Genomic DNA, 5070 nt, shown 5'->3' with positions numbered 1-5070 from the left:
GAAAGAAAGAAAGAAAGAAAGAAAGAAAGAAAGAAAGAAAGAAAGAACTAGGATAAAAGGTTTGATAACGTCCTTCTTAAATTATATCCACCTATCACAATATATTCAGTATCTACTATGTGCCAGATATTGCCCACTCAATACTTTTGGACTGACTCTCTGAGTTCAGATTTGAAGAAAAGAGTAAATGGGGAGGTTTTCCTCCTTTTCAAACTCATGAAGAAGAAAACTTGATCATTCTAGAAAGAGGGCAGAGCAGCCACTTCTGCAGGCACCGGGGACCTGACCGTCTCTGAACACACTAGAAAAGCCTCTGGCTTTGGAACAGGTAGCGAGGGAAGGCTGCTGTAGAAGTGGGGCTTCAGCAGAGACCTGAAGAATGAGAAGAAGCCACTCATGCAAAGTGCTGAGAGAAGAGCATTCCAGACAGAGGCAAGAGTGTGAAGGAATGACAGAATCCATGAAATAGAGACCACAAGTGATAGGAGATTCCAGAGAAAAGGGATCAGTCCTTTAAGGTTGGGAATCAGAAACTTGGGAGTCCTAAGTATGTAAAACTAGAGAGCATATGAGAAAAGGACCAGGCATTCCAGGCAAGGAAATGGAAAAGAGCAAATCTGAACTATATGATGTAAAACAGGGCAGGCAAAACCTGACAAACAGGAAACAATAATCGGATTGTTTCCTAGTTGTGACCAGTTCTGGGCTTGGCTTCATCTGTTTGGAATTCCAACAGAACGTTCTCAGATGGCCAAAGGGCTCCAGCTGTGACTAGAGTTGGAACACTGTTTCCATGTGGCCAGCACTCACGCCTTATTTGCAAGCCCAAATTCACAAGCAAGAAATACTAGTTATTTTGGTTTTGCAGGAGCAAAGGAAAATACTTTCCATCTGGCCTGAGTTGTGAAGAAACCAATTCTTCCTACTCTGAAGCCAGTATATGTAAAGTGTAGACTCCCTGAAAAAGAAACGTATGGAAGATATAGCTTAAATCTTCCTGAGGATAAAAGAAGGACCCGAGGTCATCATTTTCCTGGTAAAGCTAACTGAGCCCTAATCAACAATAAGAAAAATTTCCTCCTTTTAGAGTTGTGGCCTTGGCTTCCTTTTTAGCCTCAGGAAAACTTTATCATTCAAGAAACACAGGGCAGAGCAGCCACTTATGTGGTTAGTCTCTCAGCCCCTGCGATGAGGCTCTGTGTCAGAAAAGCCACTTGTTCTAATCAGAAAAAGAGTTACCTCTCTTCTGCTGTTGACCATGGTTATTTGGTACTATATTAAAACCCAATAATACATGATAGGGAAGAAGATAAAAGAAGAATTGAGCCATGCAGAGAGATAGAAAGTGATTTTAACTTAAAATTCTCAACAGTCATACCACTTTCCCCGGGAGAGTTTAATTCCAAGTGCCACTTAGTTATTTTCCAAGGCAGAAAATGACAGCAGACTATCTGAGGAGAAAAAGAGAACAAACTACATTAATATATCAAAACCACCCCCCACCCCAGCTTCTGCCTGCCTTCCTCCTACAAGTGTGTCTTTGCCAGGAAGCTAAAAGGAGAAGGGTATTTGCAGCTAAAAGACACTTTTAGAGTTTGCAATAAGCAATCTTTACATTCTCAACATTTTTAAATACATCAAGTTCAGGGGGGAAGACCAAAGAGCTGCCCTTTTATTATATGGGGCAAGTAATAATTGACAATGCTTAAAATAAGGATTTCCATGTCACTTTTTACCTCACTTCTCTATAGAGATGTCAATTCCAGTCTCATGACCAGTGTGTGGACCATGTGCAGTGGGCAAGCTTTGGAGAAATGGCTAGGTTTTTGTTTTTTTTTAATGTTTATTTATTTATTTTGAGAGAGACAGAGAGAGAGAAAGAGAGCATGGATGCAGGGAAGGGGCAGAGAGAGAGTCCCAAGCAGGCTCCACGCTGTCAGTGCAGAACCCCACACAGGACAGGACTCAAACTCAAGAACCGTGAGATCATGACCTGAGGCAAAATCAAGAGTGGGAGGCTTAACCGACTGAGCCACGCAGGCACCCCAAGAGAAATGGCTGGAAGTTTTTAAGCCTCTGAATATATATACATATATACATATATATATGCATGTATATGTGTGTATATGTATATATACATATACATACATTTTTTTTTTTTTTAAAGACAGAGGACACAAGTGAACAAAGAGCAGAGAGGCAGAGACAGAGGGAGAGAAAGAAGTGGTGCTCATCCGAAGCAGGGCTCGAACTTACCCAATGCAGGGCTCGTGCTCAGGAACCATAAGATCATGACCTAAGCCAAAGTCCAATGCTTTACTGAGTCACCCAGGCACCCCAAGGCTCTGTTAGTATTTCAGAAAACTCAAGAGATACTATGTGAAACTCTTAAATCAAGTCATTATGAGACAATTTCAGTCTCCTTTAAAAGTCATCAAATGGTTCATCTGAAAAACCTAGAGAGATTAAAAGGAGAAAAATAGACCAAGAGAGTGGTGTTGAATCCCACTCTGTCTAGCCTCTAGGAAGTGGAAAATTATAAGAAATATTTTGGCCCCAGAAAAATCCCTAACCTAAACATTGAAAATAAAATGTTAGTATTAGATTTTACAGTGACAGAGAACTGCTGTAGGTGAATTGATAGTGCCCCAAATCCCACGGTGAGTACAAAAAATGGCCCTGACACCTGTTAGGATGAGCACTAGGTGTTGTATGGAAACCAGTTTGACAATACATTTCATAATAAAAAAAAATTAAAATAAAATTTAAAAATGGCCCTGAGGGCAGACTGAGAAGATACTGTTCACCCTGGAAGAAATCTGCACAAATCCAACCCCTCCCTTCCCTTCATTCTAAGATTGGATGTAAGAGACAGTACTATAGCAGGCTCATTTTTAAACTCCCAAATACAATAGCTTGGTGCTCCCAACCAATTCTGCAGGAATGGGTTCATCTCCTATGATCCCCATACCCTGGCCATCCTGGGCATCAGGATCCTGGGTGGTGGGCTACCATCAATGCCTGGGCACCAAATGCATATTGTGTGATGCCCTGCAGACTCTGTGCTTGCTGCTGACCCAGGCCTTTAAGAGCAGAGTAAGGAGTGAAGAGAGAAGCAGATCTTTCTTTTGGATCAAAGGACAGAAATTCCTATGTCCTAGGAACAACATGGACTATACTTAAGCCAAGATTAGTAGAATAGACGGTAAGACATGGTGCTAAGAGTACAAACTCTAGAGATAGACCTTTCTGGGTTTGAGTCTCTACTGTATGGTCTGTAAGACCTGTAACCAGAGCTCCCCCATCCAGTTTTTCTGCACCGGAGTCCCTTATTTAGAAAATGGGGGTAATAGAACCTCATAAAGTTGTTTTGGAGATTAAACAAGATACTGTACATGAAGAGCACAGCACAGGGCACAGCCCTTTGTAGATGCTCAATAACTGTTATTACCGCAGAGATCCCACTGAATGAGAGGCATGATTAAAAACAAATTCTCCAAATCCTTCCTGCTCTAAATCTTTCCCCCTGGAGCACATTCCAGTTTTGAATAGTTTTAATATAGGATGTGTAGAGATTCTGCCAGGAGGCAGGCCAGTGGCCCTTACCTAGCAGAGGTCCTTTTTCTGTGTCTTCCTGCTTCAATCATCCACTCGAGGCTTTTGAAATGAAACTCCCAATTCAGGCTCAAAGAAACAGAATAAAAGGGAATTTTTTCTCTCCTTTTCAAACTCATGAAGATGAGAAACAAATAAGCAAATTAAAAAAACCATATTTATCTCAAAACTGAAGATAACCTAATGCTATGCGGAAATTCCCAAACACCAGCGGCTCAAAATGTTTTGTTCCCTTGGGCCTTGATACCATATCTACCATGACACCCTCTCACCTAAAAAGACTCCTCCGAACCAGTTTGTTTCTTTGAGTGAAAAATTGGTAAACATTAAAGAAAGGGTGGGTGGGTGGATGAATTAATCACCTGAGAAAGTTAAATGAAAAATGATTTATTCAAATAAATGATGCTGCTAATCAACGATTAGAAGCAATGTGAAGTTATCCTTGACCTAAGGACTCAAAAGAGGTCCTAAATTCATTCTGGAAATATGTTTGAAAAATACTGACATTGGTGAAATCGAAAAAGACATTAAAAAAAAAATCGGAGGGGGAAATGGGCATTGAGGAGGGCACCTGTTGAGATGAGCACTGGGTGTTGTATGGAAACCAATTTGACAATAATAAATTACATAAATAAATAAATAAATAAATAAATAAATAAATAATAAAAATCTTTAGAGCCTAACTTCCTTACTTAAACACAGACTAATATTATTGATCCATTTTAAGCCAAAAGGTGCAAAATGACAGACTTGATCTGATTAAGCACAACTCTGACCACTAACCAGCTCTCTAACTCAATTAATGGATTAGCCATTCTACATTTTATTCCCAGTCTTTCTCCTACCCTGCAAAATGCTTCTACCCTCTTGTTTATAACATAAAACAAGGTCTGAGGATGGTCACCCATTTTAGATTTTTGTCATTGTAATTCTATGCAAATGGAGATATTTCACCACTTTGTCTCCCCCAAATTGCTAATCACACTTTACTGGGTTACCCATTACCACCCAAAATAATGGACAGCATGGAGTAATGCAAAGAGGACAAGCTTTAAACTTGTCCCACACCTACGTCTAAATCTTTTATCTGCAAACAAAATGTCTAATAATTGACTGAAAGATATATCAATGGTGATATAGCCACAAAGTAGAATAGCCATGAAAGTTATATACTTACTGACTTGGAAAGAAGTTCATACATTATACAAAAAGAATACAATGTATGGTATAATCTTTAAAAATATAAATAAAGGTATCGATACACAAAGCAAAAGGCATAGAATGGCTTAGTAACTAGTTTTAACAAATATTTATCAGGCACCTATTATGTGTCAGACACAGTCGCATGTGCCCAGATTATATCAGTGAACAGAATGAAGTCCTTGCCTTCACAGAGCCTAGATTCTAAGAAGCAACAGAAAAAAACACAATACATTAACATACAATTTAATGTTA

This window comes from Panthera uncia, chromosome A2 (genome assembly GCF_023721935.1).
Source record: "Panthera uncia isolate 11264 chromosome A2, Puncia_PCG_1.0, whole genome shotgun sequence".
Lineage (NCBI taxonomy): Eukaryota > Metazoa > Chordata > Mammalia > Carnivora > Felidae > Panthera > Panthera uncia.
This window is presented reverse-complemented; position numbering follows the sequence as displayed.